Consider the following 16381-nt stretch of genomic DNA (forward strand, 5'->3'; position numbering starts at 1 on the left):
AAAAGAAGAATGTTAGTGGAAATAGTCTTTGGAAATGAGGTTACAACCCAGAATGTTATAAGGTCATTCTGGTAGGAAGTATCAAAAGTGCATGTCTGTATCTTTAAGAATTAAACTCATTACAAAATAGACAGCACTAAGAATTATATATATCTCTGATTTCCGTGGTCTCCTTTGCCATGTCTTCTTTCTGTGTTTCTCCCTCTCAGGAAACATCTGCATTGCATTGTTAATCTTTGCTCATATTTCTAAACTCTTTAGGTGCCTTGTATTATTTCTCTGTCCTAGTGACACTCATCCAAATTTAATACTATCTGGAAATGTCACTGTTTATCCTCTCTTCCAAATCAAAATGCTGTGCTGCCCTGCTAGATTCCTCCACCCATCTCAATATAAGGTTGTTTATTGCTATTGGATATTTAAAACACAGTAAGTTCAGTATCCTGTGCTTTCAAGGACATAAAGAGTGGATTGGTAATTTTTGCTCTTTTCCAATTCCCTTCAACAGACATAACTGATTGCAGCTACAGTCTGGTCCAGTACTCAGTGATGTCAACGGGAGCTAGATCGTTCCCTTATCAGTAATGTTGACGATGAACAAAGTGTAATAGAATTCAGTGCACTCCCTCTTAGATGTGTGCTTTTCAGGGCCAACAGGAGTAAACAAGCAATAAAAATTTATCTTTGTCCTTAAAATCAGTAGCTATGGCTCTAAATACAGCCAGTCTGTTGAATAATAAGTTACCGTTTTTATGTAAAAGCAGCAAAGAATCCTATGGCATCTTATAACGTCTGTTAGTCTATAAGGTGCCACAGGATTCTTTGCTGCTTTTACAGATCCAGACTAACACGGCTACCCCTCTGATACTTGACATTTTTATTAACACTCACTTTTTGGGGTAGAATTGCACTTTTAAGGCTATAATTCCATCTTGACTGCTCCGTAACATGAGCAAACCTCTCTAGCTTTGCCTTAATGATTGATGCCAACAAAAGCATTTGATGGAGTAAAGGCAGAAATAAAATATTTCTTTACTTTGGAAAATATAATCCCAACTATACAGATAAAATGATGCGGTCTCAATTAGCTGTTACCACTCACAAAAGGGGTCTTGGAGTGATTATGGATAGTTTTCCAACAACATCCACTCAATGTGCAGTGGCTGTCAAAAAAGCTAATAAAATGTTGGGAATCATTAGGAAAGGGATAGATAAGACCGAAAATATCATATTACCTCTATATAATCCATGGTTAGCCCACATTTTGAATACTGCATGCAGATGTGGTCGCCCCATCTCTAAAAAGATACATTGGATTTGGAAAAGGTACAGAAAAGGGCAACAAAAATGATTAGGGGTATGGAACGGCTGCCATTTGAGCAGAGATTAATAAGACTGGAACTTTTCAACTTGGGAAAGAGACTAGGGGGGATATGATAGAAGTCTATAAAATCATGACTGCTGTGAGGAAAGTAAATAAGGACTTGTTATTTACTGCTTCTCATAGCACAAGAACTAGGGGTCACCAAATGAAATTAATAGACAGCAGGTTTAAAACAAACAAAAGGAAGTATTTCTTCACACAACACATAGTCAACCTGTGGAACTCTTTGCTAGAGGATGTTGTGAAGGCCAAGGCTATAACAGGGTTCAAAAAATAACCAGATAAATTAATGGAGGATAGGTCCAGCAGTGGCTATTAGCCAGGATGGGCAAGGATGGTGTCCCTAGCCTCTGTTTGCCAGATGCTCGGAATGGGTGACAAGGGATGGATCACTTCATGATTAGCTGTTCTGTTCATTCCCTCCAAAGAACCTGGCATTGGCCACAGTTAGATGACAGGATACTGGGCTAGATGGACCTTTGATCTGACCCAGTATGGCCGTTCTTATGTTTACTTTAACATCTCCCAGGCTCTGTTGCACACAGTGTCCTCAAAAGCAGTGGTTTGAGATATATTGTATTGCATATACTTAGAGGTTACTCAGCACACTTGGAACAAAAGTTTCCACTGAGAGCTTTGCGCCTTCCTCCCATGCATGTGGTGAGTTTTCCTGTAATCTTGAATGACAGGTAAGAATTGTTTTGTTTAATTAGTTTCACTGAGTGTTATTTTCCATCAGTGAATGACTTACAAGATGCTCCTCCAGTGTTAGCTGGACACTTTAGTTATCCCCAACCTGACTGACAGGCCTTTGCTATCATGTTTTGGTTTTAAGTAAGTAACACTGATAAATAATGATTAAGTTAATATTTTAGCCATATTGACATATTGACATATTGGATAAAGCATTACAGAATAAAGTATAATTAGTGATATATTATCGTTCATGGGGTGTACATGGCATATATCAGTGATCTTAGACATAGTATCGTCTTAGTACTTCCTTATGGGATACCCTTTACGGTACTGAATGACAGAAAAAAAGTGTCTAAAATCATAATGGTTTTGGGAACATCAACTCTAACTGCTGGTATCATGTCCACTCACCTAAGTCCTGTGTCCATGGCAGCTGACCAGCATGACCCTGATCCCCATCTGTACATATATATCTGAATGTTTCCTTGCTATTACTTGTGGAATGACAGATTTGGTAGCAAGTGTTGTGGTGCCATGGTTTGGAACAGCAGTTTGAATGAAGTGCTATTAAAGATGAAGAGATTGGTCCTTTATCTCTGTGGAGGAAATATTTTGTAAGTGTGACTGGCCTAGGATTTTGCATTTTAAATTCAAATGGACCTTAAAAAGGCAGAAAAGTAAGCAATCAATAGCAAACGTACAAAAAGACAAAATTTTATTCAAAAAATAAAAATTCTCCAAACAGAAAGAGGGCTAGCATCCTCCTTATCATAAATAACATTACGATAAAATTGTCCTCTGGTACCACAGTGCTAGTTAGTAAGTCTCTGTGGCTTAGCAGTTTAGTTTTATGGACCAGTTGATACTCAGACTCAGTATTATGTGATAACAGAACTGGTATCATGGTACCATTATGAACTTAGATGCAGCCATTCATAAAATAAACAGAATGTGATCATTATTAAAAAATTAAGGTGAGCTAACAGTGACAGTACTATAATTATTTTCTTTTTTAAATATCAGAGAAAAAACTGTGGCATCTCAAATATCACTCTATGGTAACAGTTAGCAAATGCTGACTTTTGTAGAGAGACTACTGTAGGTTACACAGGCTTTATGGAAAGCCAACACATTTAGTTATGAATGTCTTGGTTTGAGTAACATAACTACTCACATGAACTTTTTTGCACAAAGCTCAACTAGGTCTGTGAAAGTTCAGTTTCATCCAGGTCTGGATTGTGCTCAGACACCTCAGAGATAAGAATAGAATTAAATTGGAATGTGGAGAAGTACCACCAAAATACCTGAGAAAAGACTATTCTCCTATTTCTGGCTTAGCTGAAAGCATGGATGCTGGAAATCTTGAGATCACTGAGATTTCCAGACCAAAGAGATATGCATACCCATGGATAAGGTTAAATAACTAAATTGATTTGCTGGTACTTTGACCAGTCTTTATTCATAATAGCCTTTTTGTTACAGAACAAAACTGAAACTTGGCAAATGCCATCGTTTTACTGGGGCAGAACAAATCTGCACTATGAAAAAAAAAAAAGAAAGAGCTGAAGAAAATCAAAGTGTTATTGTGGAGTGCAGATTAATGGAGGAGAGTGTAGGTTGTTCTCATGGAAGAATTACTTTAGTAAGAAATAACAAGTGGAAATTAAGCCCACTCACTGAATGCTGCCAGTAGTAAATAAATTAACAATGATAATGCTCTACAGGCAGAGCAGGTGGGTGGAGAAATTGATTAAACACTGTTTTGTTTTCTTGAATAATCAAATTATGTCCTGTTGGTCACAAAGAGAATATGAGCAGAAAGTACACTAGAATGTTCCTGTTAACTTTTACATCAGCTCTTGGTTAGCATTCACCTCACTAGTTATAGTAACCAGTTGTCTGTTACCTAATGAATAAATAGCAATACAAATGTTTATGGTTCTTATGCAATGAAGGAGCTGGATTAGTGTGAAGGAAAATGTGGAATTGACCCATTCCCTTGTTGTATGATTTAAACTACTCTTATGCACTGAAGTTACTCAGTGTGTTCTGAATTTTGAAAATTTTACCCCATATTTAGAAGGCGGAGCATAGACGTAACACTATCTACTGTGCAAATGCAAACTTTCATATAGCTTTGGTATTTTAGCATCAGTATTTTTCAAATGTGGAAAAGCATCCAATCCTAACCCTCCTCCCTTGGGTAAATCTGTGCAAAATCCATGTAGCCACTTTTCATTTACAATATTGAGAAAAGCAAAAATACCTTCTTCCACAACCAAATTTTGAAACCTCTAAGATGTGTCAGAAGGTATTTTTGCTTTTCTCAATATTGTAAATGAAAAGTGGCTACATGGATTTTGCACAGATTTACCCAAGGGAGGAGGGGAAATAAAGTTCAGGCTGATACCAAATATGAAAAATTTCAGTGCTTTGGAAGGTATGAATGACCAAAAGAAGATAATCTGTATGGAAGGACCATACCAGGAGAAGTTTTCAAAAAATTGGTATTGTTAATATTGGGTTAGACTGGGCCTCTAGGGGTGCCAAGTAATTGCTCTGCCTCAAGAACTCTGGGGTTAATTCCTACTCAGAGAGTCACAATTCCTCCCTTGCTCCCACCTGCTCCAGAGTGAAATGAGTTACTGCAGCACTTCAAAGGGAATAGCTTACTTTCCCTCCTTGTTCCTGTCCGGAAATCAATGCTCTGTCTACTCCTCACCCCTCCCTGCTCATTTCCTGCTCACTTGCTTGCCGGGAGGAGGATCTGGAGAGCAGGGGCAGGGCTTTGTATCAGGCTTGGACCTAAGATCCCTGGCAGGTTCAGCATGGGAATGCAGAAGGGTCTTACTCCCCTGCTTGGCTGAGTAAGAAAATGGCATAATGTAGCATTTCATTAGATAGAATTTCATACCTCAAAGCATGTGCAATAAAGAAAGTTTTTAAAATCCCCATTTTTTTAGAATCGAAAAACTCTTTACCTGAGCCCTTTCACCAGACCATAAAGGATTAGTTCTCTCAGCAGAAACCTATTGCTGATGAGACACCATTGCTGTGGTATCTAACAGATTATACTCTGCAAAACTCTCAATGTTTTAACCAATACTGTACAAAGCTCAGCCCAGGTTCCCTGTGATTTCAAAACAATTCTGGGCTCATTCATGATTTTGTACGGATACCATATGAAACATGGTAGTAGTGAAGACACTTTTGCTTGCCTTTGGCTTTGAAGCTTGAAATTAAGTGGCATGATGCGGTGCAGGTCAAAACCAAACACGTGGTTTGCACAAAGCCCTGCCAGCTGAAACCATTGAGTTTAGCACAAATCTAAAATGGGTGTTGCAGCGCGGTGGGAGTCAAGGGTTGGGCTGAGAGCTTCAGGACATATTGTTGCAGGTGAAGGCATTTTGTGTAAACAGCTTGCAGATCACCTTTAAGAAGAAATTGCTGATCTCCTCATTGGTCCTGGTGGTGTACTGCAGGTGCAATATATTGGATACCTGCTTTGCATGCACTTAGTACTTTAGCACCTAAAACTGCAGAGAAAGGAATGAGAAATAACCCAATGGAACATCTGGCATGCATTCAATAGGCCATTTTTGCTGACTGACTAGTTTTTTGAATTGGGATTCATTAGTACTAAACTAGCACTACCTCATGCAAATTATTTATGCCTTTGAATCTACAATCCTAGTTTCTTTCATTAAACAGCAAATGGAAGTGGGTGTAGCTGGTGAAATGAAATGCTTTCTTCCTGTTGGAGCTTCCTTGTGATGGCCCCTATATTTTTCCTCACTTCATGCTTCAGTTCTGTCATTGCCATTTCACATTTCTTCTGTCTAGTAGTCTAGTTAAGCACTCAGGAATTGTAAATGTTAACACCGAATGAACACTCCTTTGTGTGCATGGATTATGGTACAGGCTTTTAGTACATGTTCACAAATTGCTTCTCAGATAATACAATGTAGGAGAGTGTGTTCTACAATTTTAGATACTTATGACTATCTCTAAAATAACTTGGATCTTGCAATTATATACTGGGGGCCAGATCCTCAGTGTATATAAATCAGTGTAGCTCCAGAGGAGCGAGGCTGATTTACACTAGCCCTGAATTGTAACTATAACATTTTCTGACTTGATTTTGCATTATGAAAAAATGCTTTAGCATTTTAAAAATATTAATTTACTAGGAGGGGAGAGGGCAAAGAAAGGTCCTGCATTTTCTGTCTAACAATCCCCACTCTGTTAGTGTTTCAAGTTAAGGGACAGATTTATCAGAATGCTCAGGGTTCTTTGCACTGCTCTAACAATACAAAGCAGCCAGTGAACCTCACAGAATACACACAGCAGCATGTTGGCCTGGCAGCAGTCGATCAAGACAAGGCTAGCTTCGAGACAGAGTTTAATAATGTAAAAATGCCTCTGTTCCCCTCCCACACCCAGAGGCGGATTAGGGTTTTGTGGGGCCCGGGGCAGAGCAAGTGGGGGCCCCTTCTCACCCCTTCTGCCTGTAGTCTCTCTCCCGCCACTGCCCATACCACATCCTTGTATGTAAAACAAAAGGGAACTTCAGTAAGGTACTGCAAGAACCCCAAATGCATCACTATTTTAAGATGTATTTTGGACTGTTCCTGTTGAATGAAATGCTAATAGTCAAGTCTACTGTCCTGATACTCAGCTGCCTTTGTGCTATTTGTCCTGCTCTGCGGTGACAGGCTGTGCAGCCAACATAACTACCATTGGATGATACTTCAGAAGCATAATGTTAGCGTAATTGCTCCTGTCCCGCCATCTCTCCCAGCAGCCACTATCGCTCAGAGTGGTGAGGTGAGTTAGTGAGCACGGCAGTGGCTATCCTATGCATCAGTGATCCCTAGCGATCCTAATGGTGTCATTCAGAGAAGCCTTCAAGCCAGTTAGCTTAGGATCAGAGAAGCATAATGGAGGGTTGAAACCACTTTGCATTCCCTCTTCTGAGTTGTACTGTGTACTCCGCACACAGGTGAGGATCAGGGCCTTCTCTGTGGTCTTTTCCATGTGACTGGTTACCACTGTGTCAGAAAGACAAGAGATGAGAACTGCTAATGGATGGCTTTTATTCCTCTTTGCTTATGCAGCAGTGCTTTAAAAGAATGACTTAACCTTTGTTCAGTTCTTGGTCATTTATTGTAATAGCATTAAGTATGTGGAATTCATTTAGTATTAATATGATTGTCCCTAGTACTTTGATAGAATTTCTGCTGTATTAATTACGGAGACCATTAGTGGGGTCCAGATGATTCTTTGTGCTATACGAATTAGAAAATCCCTCTCCTATTCTGTAAATGATGAGAATTTGTTTTCACAAGCATTCAAAATGTGAGCATCTGATATGTCATTCAGAGAGGCTGATGGGGTATTTGTTTCTATGGAAGGAGAACACATGGCACAAGGGACTGTTAAGAGCATCCAATGCTTTTTACCTGTAGGTTGTTGTTTCAAATCCCACTCTTCCTACTAATTACCATGTAATGGCTCCTCAGTGGCCTATGTGATATTAATTGTGATTTCAGTTCCATTCCTGGTGCATTATGTAGGGAACTGAGTAGAATAAGTAGCACAGAGTAGAGCTGGGTGAGCATTGGATTTTTCATCATTGACAATGTTGAACTATTCATTTTAGGTCAGACCAAAATAAAAAAAATTGAAATTTTTGGTGAATCAAAAAGTTGAAATTTTTGAAGGTCTGGGTGAAACTAAGCATTTTCACTTCTAATCATTTAAAAACATCTTTCGTTTTTTAAAAAATAAAATGAATGGAAACTTTGAAATGAGAAGTCGTTTCAAACTGAAGAATTGAAATGTTTCTTTTAGAAAATGTTTAAACAAGCATTTAAATTTTGTTCTGATTTTTTTCCACATGAACCATTCAGTGAAATTGGCACAAATTTTCTAACTGTTTTGATGTCACTTAATATGCATTTGTTGCCAGAAATAGATTTCGACCAAATTTTTTCACCCATTTTCATGATAGACGTACATATCACACAAAGCTACTTTCCCCACTTTCCGCCTTCCTTGCTCTCTCAGGATAAGACTGAGAGGACACAGTGACAAAATCTCTTTCTCAGTTCCATTCCGGTTTCCAAAACGTTGGCATGTCACTTCTGAGAAGGTTCACTTGTACTGCTCTAGCTGTACTTGTTCTGTGACTCAATAGAGGCAGACAGACTTCTCTCTGCAGCTGCAAGGTTTTTTTTCCAGCTGACACTGAGGCTTTTGAAATTATGCAGCATCTTGTGTTTCACAGTAACATAGAGCATTCTTGGATGCTAGTATTAGGGAAGCCCAAGAGACTAGAACCTGGCAGAGTGGTTAGTGGTTGTTCTGCTGTAGCAGAGAGAGGAAGAGTGGGCTGCGTGCTGAAGACTGGCCAGCACTTGTACTCTCAAGCCTGCAGTAATGTTTAATCAACTTTTGGGTGAGATTTGAGAATCTGGTTTTAATCTATAAAGCGTTAAATGCTTTGGAATCTGACTACCTCAAGGACAACCCATGAGATGACAACCTGATTGCAAGCGGCAAAGGTACTGGAGCTAGCAGCCCTGTGATTTAAATAGGAAGAGGCAAGGTGTTCTCTATAAGATCCTTCTCCCACCCCAAGAATCAGAGAGAGCTGCTTCATCCATCATGATGATGGCTTCTGATTGGCAAGTATTGCACACATTGTTATTTTTGTTTCAGTCTTCCCCACCCTCTCAATACTGAGCCATGTGTTTGTCTCATCCATCTGTTATATCCTCTCTTTTAGATTATAAACTCTGGGGCAGGGGCTTTGATTTTCTATTTGTTTGGATAGTGCCCAGCACAATCATAATAATTTGGCTGAAGGTAATTGATTGAGTCTGTAATTTTAATACTGCATGGTGTAATCATGAGATAGTAGAATCACCAAGTACCATTAGTAAGGTGCTGGCATAGTATGCAGGGCCGACTCCAGGCACCAGCTAAGGAAGCAGGTGCTTGGGTTGGCCAGTAAAAAGGGGTGGCACTTCACCCGCTCTTGGGGCAGCACGTCCAGGTCTTCAGTGGGAATTCGGTGGTAGGTCTTCAGTCCCTCTCTTCCTCTTTGACTTACTGCCAAAGTGTTACCAAACTGCCACCTAAGAATGGAGCAGCGTGAAGTGCCACTGATCAGCTTTTTTTTTTTCCGCCATTTGGGGTGGCAGAAAACCTGGAGCTGGCCCTGATAGTATGGTAGCAAACCCATTCAGCCTTCTGTTGCACAGAGATCTAAATATAAAGTTGATATAGAGTAAAGTAATATCAGACTAAGAGGGTGTGGCCAAATATTCTTTTATTTATTCTGGGACAGATCCTCAGCTGGTGTTAATATGAACAATTTACCAAAGATCTGATCCCCTGGCTTTAAGATTTAGAGACATGTTAGAAATGGCTGCATACATTAGTCTAGGAAACAGTTTGTTGTGTACTATCTGATTCCTGGGTAACTAATTCTGATGCCTACAACAAGATACTATTATGGAAGGGCGTAGGTGTCATAAACAGATAGCTAAGGGTTAATGTCTCTTTCACCTGAAAAAAAAGTAACCTGAAACACCTGACTAGAGGACCAATCAGGAAACCAGATTTTTTCAGGTCTGGGTGGAGGGAAGTTTGTGTCTAAGTTCTTTGTCTTCTGCCTATCTCCCTCTTGGCTATGGGAAGGATTTCTCTGTTTCTTCTGTTTCCAAGTTGTGAGTACAAAGATAGGTTTTTTTTTTTGTATTTACATGTATGTAGTTGCTGGAGTGTTTTGAATTGTATTCTTTTTGAATAAGGCTGTTTATTCATATTTCTTTTAAACAATTGACCCTGTATTTGTCACCTTGATACAGAGAGACCATTTTTATGTATTTTTCTTTCTTTTTATATAAAGCTTTCTCTTTAAGACCTGTTGGAGTTTTTCTTTAGTGGGGAACTCCAGGGAATTGAGTCTGTGCTCACCAGGGAATTGGTGGGAGGAAGAAGTCAGGGGGAAATCTGTGTGTGTTAGATTTACTAGCCTGACTTTGCATTCCCTCTGGGTGAGGGGGGAAGAGAGATTAGCTCTCGGTACTTTTGTTTTCCAAGGCTGGAAACGGGGAGGGTGGAATCCCTCTGTTTAGATTCACGGAGCTTGCTTCTGTGTGTCTCTCCAGGAACACCTGAAGGGGGGAAGGGAAAAGGTTTATTTCCCTTTGTTGTGAGACTCAAGGGATTTGGGTCTTGGGGTCCCCAGGGAAGGTTTTTGGGGGGACCAGAGTGCCCCAAAACACTCTAATTTTTTGGGTGGTGGCAGCTTTACCAGGTCCAAGCTGGTAACTAAGCTTGGAGGTTTTCATGCTAACCCCCATATTTTGGACGCTAAGGTCCAAATCTGGAACTAGGTTATGATAGTAGGAACATCTATTATTCTTGTAATCCTCTGTTTTTAATACAGTATCTGTCCTCTTTCAAACCTCAAACAGAGATGGGTTGTATTGGAACCTGTGGGGGGTTGGTGAGTGGGTCGGTGTGTGTGTGAGGGAAGGTGGCATGAGTGTGAGACAACCATGTTACTCATACATGGTGAAACTGATTTATACAGATCATCCTAAGTGAAAGCCAATAAAACCTTTATATCACACCATTCTCAACATGCCTCATATTTCAGAGAAAAAACATTGGTTTAGAGAGGCTTTAAACATTTTACTCAGACTATTTTTCATATCCCTGCACATGTAGAGTCGGAGATCTTAGCTACCATGTATGGTAAGATACTATGTATCCAAATATATGGATCTTAGCAGGAGGAAAAAAAAATAAATGGGTTCGCACCATTGCTCCTGTAGGCCAAACTCTGTGTGTTATCCAACTTTACAAGTGCAAATGGACGCCTGGCCGGGGGATTGGCTGGAATCGGGGAGCAAGTTGCCTGGGTGGGGAGAAGGAATGTAGTGGGGCAAGGGGTCCTGCGGGATGTACAGCCCCGCCTACATAAACAGGGAACTCTATATGAACCTGAGTAAGGGCTGCCTGTGATACGTGCAGGCCATGGTAGAGGCTGTTAGAGATCTTTAGTTTGCAGGACCAAATGGGCACTCTATGGGCCTGATTTTATTGGAAATCAGGCTTTTCTGGTTTTCTAATTGTTACCAAAATCAGTACGTTTCTGGTCATTGGTACCTAGAACAGTCCCTGAAACTGAAGAAATTATTGGATGCCATTTTCAAAAATGATCTCATTGCCTACAGACAGAGAAATGCTGTCAGGTTGAGTGTAGGACATTGCTTGGCTAAGAAATATGGTGTTGTACATCACACAGTGGGCACTCACTTCCAGTCTGGCTTGGATGCGGGAGGTTGTTCTAATATGTAGTGCCAGCTTCCCTTTAGCTCAAATAAAAGCTTTTAGTTTGATTGATTATTTGTTTGTTTTTTTATATTGTATCCCTCTTGAATACAATTATAACAAGGGAAAAAGTCAGGATCGTTTGAGATTTGAAAAACCTCCAGCTCCTCCTGGCTCACCCATCCTTCCTTTGTCTATATTTTGGTGATGATGATCTAGCTGTAGCAATTCCAAGGAAGTACTGGCTGTACAAGTTCTTGAGGAGGAAGCTTGACCACATGTAGAGAGAGATTGTACAGTATGCTTTCACCACAGTCCAGGAAGGTGGTTCCAAAAGAACTAATGCACAGGAAATCTCCAACTCCATCCTTAGGAAGGTGGGCAGCTTTGAGAAAGCATCTTCCAGAGGAGGCTTCAGTGAACATGAGCTATTATTACTTCCTGAGAACCAATGCTTTCTGGAGCTCCCACTAGGGTTGTCAACTCTGACTGAAGCTATTTCAGGAGATTTTTTCCCCCCAGCATGACGTAATACTCTATTAAAATCTCCTGGATTGCTTTCAGTAGTCACCAAGAGATTGATGCCAATTCCAGGAGACTCCAGGCCAATCCTGGAGGGTTGGCAACCCTAGCTCCCACTGATGCCATTTAACTCCATGCCAGCCCCAACACAGACAAACACCTTACAGGCTTTCTGCAGGTGGCTAGGATAGTATGTGGCTTATCTGTGTATCTCTAGATCAAATCTATCATGGACTTCTATAAAGTTACAGTTTAGATGCTCATGAGCATAAGTAAAGGCTGCACATTGTTGCCCATTTGATAGAACTAATGTGTGTGTAAGAGGTGTAAAAGATGTGTCTTTAAGTGTTATTTCAAATAGTTATGTTTCAGCTTGTGCTCACTGTAACGTGTTTAAAAAGAAAAAACAACAAACAACCTCCCACCCTAATAGTCTTCAGTTAGACTTAGACATTTCTCCCTCCCTATCCTGGTTTCTTTGGGAAGATCTCTAGGAGTTTGGACAGAGAATATTGCTGAAAGTCACCTTATCTGACATTTGGAAATTATTCGTATACTTTGGATGTCACAATTAAGTTAGCAGAATAAAAATCAAAAGACCTAGTTTGCATAAAGTCACATACCCCAAATAGTTGTTTGTGTTTCATAGGTCCCTTATAGTTTTAAACATTTGTGTTGTTTTCTTACTTAGTTTGCAAAGTATTTGAAATGTTAAGGCTAGTTTGCAGTATGAAAAGATAATTGTTAACTTCGTGCTGGCTGCTTGGCCACCCGGGGCCATGATTTGCTCACAACTTGGGTAGCACTGTACCTGGTCAGTGCTTGGATGAGAGATCTAGGAATGTAGAATCTGATGCTTTAAGGAATGCAGATTATTCACTTGGGGGAGATTTTCAAATGCAAAAATGGCAGTTAAATAACCAACACCCATGAAAAATCTGTGGAAGTTTAATGCCTAATTGCCAAAAGTGACTTTGAAAATGCCATGCAGAGGGCACTCTTCCTCTGAGCCCATACTGAAATAATGCCCCAGCAGGGCTCTAGGGGTGCATAATTGTGATAGAGGAATTGTCTTTTGGATTAATTACAATACAGAGGCAAACACCACTTGCAGTCATTATTAAAAATTCCATGAAAAGAACAAGGATGTTGGGCCTGGATCTGCAAAGGGACTGGTGTGTTACAATGCTGAGCATTGTAACACGTAGAAAACCATAGGAACAACGCACACCAGTGAGTTAGTTGCCTGGGCTCCCTATACAATGAAAGGAGAGAGATGGGCACCTAACAGTGTGATCCACAAAAGCTTGCATGCTAGGCAGAGAACTGCCTAAATTAGCCAATGGGAGATGCCAACCAGAGGGAATTGTGCTGAGCCCCACCCCTCTGAGTCTTAGGTGTCTAAGTCTGGGCTGCAGGGAGGTGCCTATCTCTGCTTAGCAATCCATGAACAGGAGTCAGGAAGCTTAAGCACCTAAGTGGTTTCTTGCATGAATGAATTAGACGCCTGCCTCACTCCATGCAGAGTAGCTGGCGGAGGAGGTGATGGTGGTGGTGCCCACCTTATAACTTTTAGCCCAGTGGAACACTTACCTAGGATGTGAGAGACCCATCAGCTCCCCCGTCTGCCTGATAAAGAGAGAGGATTTGAAGAAGGGTTTCTCACCTCTCAGAAAAGCTCTAACCACTGAGATATGGGATATTTTGATGTGGGGCTCCCTCAATCTCTCCTGTCAAAGCTGTTCTGCTGGCTGGCTGTACATAAATATTAGGCACTCTTTATGTATATTTAAGTATATAGTTGTGTGTACATATGTACACTGCAAAAGGTCAAAGCATGATTAGTTACTCGTTGTTCAAAACCAAAGTGGGATGAATGGTGGAAAATGTGCTATGTGCAACAATCTCATATACTGGCAGAGAATTGGACTGAATGATCCAATAGGTCTTTTCCATTTCTGACCTTTGTGACTGTAATTGATTGAACAGGGCTGCTGGTAGGATGATGGTTAGCTGGGTGAAGGCATTAGTAACGAATCTGTCACCTTAGTTCATAATTTTAAATCTAGCTCAGGTGGACAGGGATTGAAAGGACCCAATTTCATATTTCCTGAAAACGCTGAACTCAGTACATGGGAATATTGCATATGCAAGGAAAGAGGCATTAGGTCCAGAGTCACAACTATCTACTGGCTGTTAAATGGTCTGTATGAAATGAGGTGGTTGTGGTCACTTCAATTCCTAGTAGACAGATGTCCATATAGCATAAGAATTGCCTGCACAATCAGCAATATTTCGCACCCATGTTGTGCAGGGATTCCATTCATATAGAAATTCCAGCAGAGGAGTAAAGAATTGAATGTATATGGAGACTGAAAATTCTGCTGACCCCAGAAGCGGTGGCTCTTGTTCAGTGCTGAATCATACTTGGGTAGGGCGTGTGTGAAAGCTCACCCCTACCAATGGTGCAGCTGTATCTCCAGCTCCTGATATGATGTTTTACCTTTTTGATGCTGAAGTCAGAGCTGCCATTTGGGGAGAAAGTAACAACAGTGGGTGACTGTGTAAGGGGAGGAGCTGCACAGCTGGTTGGGAAATAAACTAATCCCTCACTGGCCTTGCTTTGTTAGATCAGAGTGTTGCAGAGGTAAACAATGCAGCCATTTGTTTATACCAGGAGTCTCAGTCAGCATTTGTCAACCTTGCTGTCCCTATTGTATCTGGTGCAGTTTAGTTTTTCTGCTGTTTGGAGTCTTATACAATGGCAGTATTAAATTGGACCTGTGTCATTTCTATATAATATAACACTTTTAAGACTGCTCAGTGTTTGAGAGGGGTAGGGTGCTATAAGTGGTAGAGAGAAGATAATATAAATTCTGCCTCTGAGAAAATATCAGCAATAGCTTTTATGTATATAGTTTGCCTGTGTGTGAGAGAGAAAATAACCCAGCTTTTAGGAAAGGAGCTAATATTATGGCTGCTTTCTCTGAGCTCTGTGCAGAAAAGAATTTACTCTGTGTTGAGACAATCAGAATTCATGTAGAAGACAAGGCATATGCACTATGGGAGGCTGATAAAGACGAGAAGATCTTTTACTGGTGCAACTTAGGTGCCTATGACTCAGAGGAGAGAGCAAATGTAAGTTATCAGGAGTGTATGGTGACTCCCTGATGAAGGGAGGAATTCTAGCAGTGCAGTCCAGACTCCCACACCAAGCAAGTGACTTCTGTAATTAAATTGGTTTTTCCACTGGGTCCTGAATATCATCCATGAAAAGTCCCTGGCCTGTCAGAATGCCTCAGTAGGGCATTTCTGTGGGATTATTCAGTGTCAAACAACAGTACTTTGCCACTGTGAGCCATGGTGAGTAGATGCAAGTATCCAAAACTAAGCTAGAATTTGCTGCCTTGGTATAGAGGTTACTTTTCATCAAAGAATAGTACTTTGGAATAGATACCCTGTGTGGAAGTCAAAGGTGATGTGAACCTTACTCATCAAGAAGTGTTTGTCAGTGGTTTAAAAGTCTACTGCCAAAAGGTCAGAGGAGTGGTTTAGCAGAATAAAAATCTACACCATTTTAAACCAACCTGGTAGCTGCCAACAGGAGCCTTTTTACTTTAACTTGTACCTTTTTCTGGCTCCTTAACTTGTATTCTAGAAATATAAGCGACCTTTAAACCCACTTAAAAACATTGCCCCATCTTGTATATTAATTCAGAGTTCAGCTCAGTCTGTTTGGTCTGTGGTGCCATTTATCCTAAACAACACATTGGTTTCCATGCGACTTGTTTTTGCTAAGTGCCTGGTGTTAAGAGTCCATGTAGTTCCAGAAACAGAATGTTAACCTCTATCACCATATTTAAGTAATCATAAAGATAATAACAGAAACAAATGTCTTGTGGCTTTATATATGCGTTTTGGTTATATAAATATTTCTTACTGCTGCTGATGTAGAATCTGACTGAGATCTTTTTAATGTAATTTTAATCACTATTAAGGAGCCGGAATAAGGATTTTTACTAAGGGTAGTAAAAAAAAAAAATTCTCTTTCCAAAAGTTTTCATACAGAAAATTGAGTTTTGGATAAAAAGAAAATACCTGTTTTCCTGAAAAATCCAACCCCCCCTTAGAAAATGGAAAATTCATCAGTTTTTGGCAGTTCAGCTAAAAAACCAAAACATTTTCAGTGAAATGTTAAAACTTTCTGCTAAAATTTTCAACAAAATTTGTCAGTTTTCACAGGGTAAAAAAAAAATTGACTGGATCTAATTCTTCTCTAAACAGGTACAACCCATTGCTACAATATACTTGCTTATTTTTCATTTCTTTTGTATAAACCCTATCCCAAAATGCTTTTCATATTTGTTATACCTATACCTGACTTATGTCCCTCATTACTGTAGTACCTGAGTGCCTCACAAACAATAA

The 16381-nt window shown here is 40.1% G+C and overlaps 1 protein-coding gene across 1 annotated transcript in view; it reads left to right on the top strand.

Moving 5' to 3' along the window:
• Positions 1-16381, top strand: part of ST8SIA1 (ST8 alpha-N-acetyl-neuraminide alpha-2,8-sialyltransferase 1) — a 187863-nt gene that overhangs the window by 158576 nt on the left and 12906 nt on the right. The gene's annotated exons all lie outside the window — the stretch shown is intronic.

This window comes from Gopherus flavomarginatus, chromosome 1 (genome assembly GCF_025201925.1).
Source record: "Gopherus flavomarginatus isolate rGopFla2 chromosome 1, rGopFla2.mat.asm, whole genome shotgun sequence".
In the NCBI taxonomy this organism is placed as follows: Eukaryota; Metazoa; Chordata; order Testudines; family Testudinidae; genus Gopherus; species Gopherus flavomarginatus.